A 471-nucleotide genomic window follows, 5' to 3' on the forward strand; every position below is an offset into this window, starting at 1 on the left:
GCCATCACACCACTGCTCACAAACAACGGGGACGCCAGAGTTGCACTTGCCTCAAATGTCAAAGGTACAATTTATAGTCAACAAAAGCTTTTTGCCAAATGCATGACTGAAATGTTTGCATTGAACTATGTTCTTATTAGGGTTTCCGCGGGTCCTTAAAACGTCTTCATTTAAATAATTTACATTTAAGGACATGGAAACTCACAAAAAGTACAGAAAGTCTAAATTATAAGAGGTCTCTGGGGACGGAAAGACAAGAATTGCTATATGGATTATTAATATGACGATTAAACTTAAACCTTTGTGTACTGCAGTTACCGGGGAACCCACTATATTTCTGCAGTTCTGAAAGTGAAACCTGCTGGCAGAGAACGAATTTGTTTTTTCAATAAGCCCATCTGCTATTTTTGCTACATATTTTTAAATGTGAACCAGTGGATCGACAAAAAGCTAATGCATTATAAAAATATA

Source organism: Sinocyclocheilus rhinocerous, unplaced genomic scaffold (assembly GCF_001515625.1).
Source record: "Sinocyclocheilus rhinocerous isolate Xijiao unplaced genomic scaffold, SAMN03320098_v1.1 scaffold1294, whole genome shotgun sequence".
NCBI classification, from domain to species: domain Eukaryota; kingdom Metazoa; phylum Chordata; class Actinopteri; order Cypriniformes; family Cyprinidae; genus Sinocyclocheilus; species Sinocyclocheilus rhinocerous.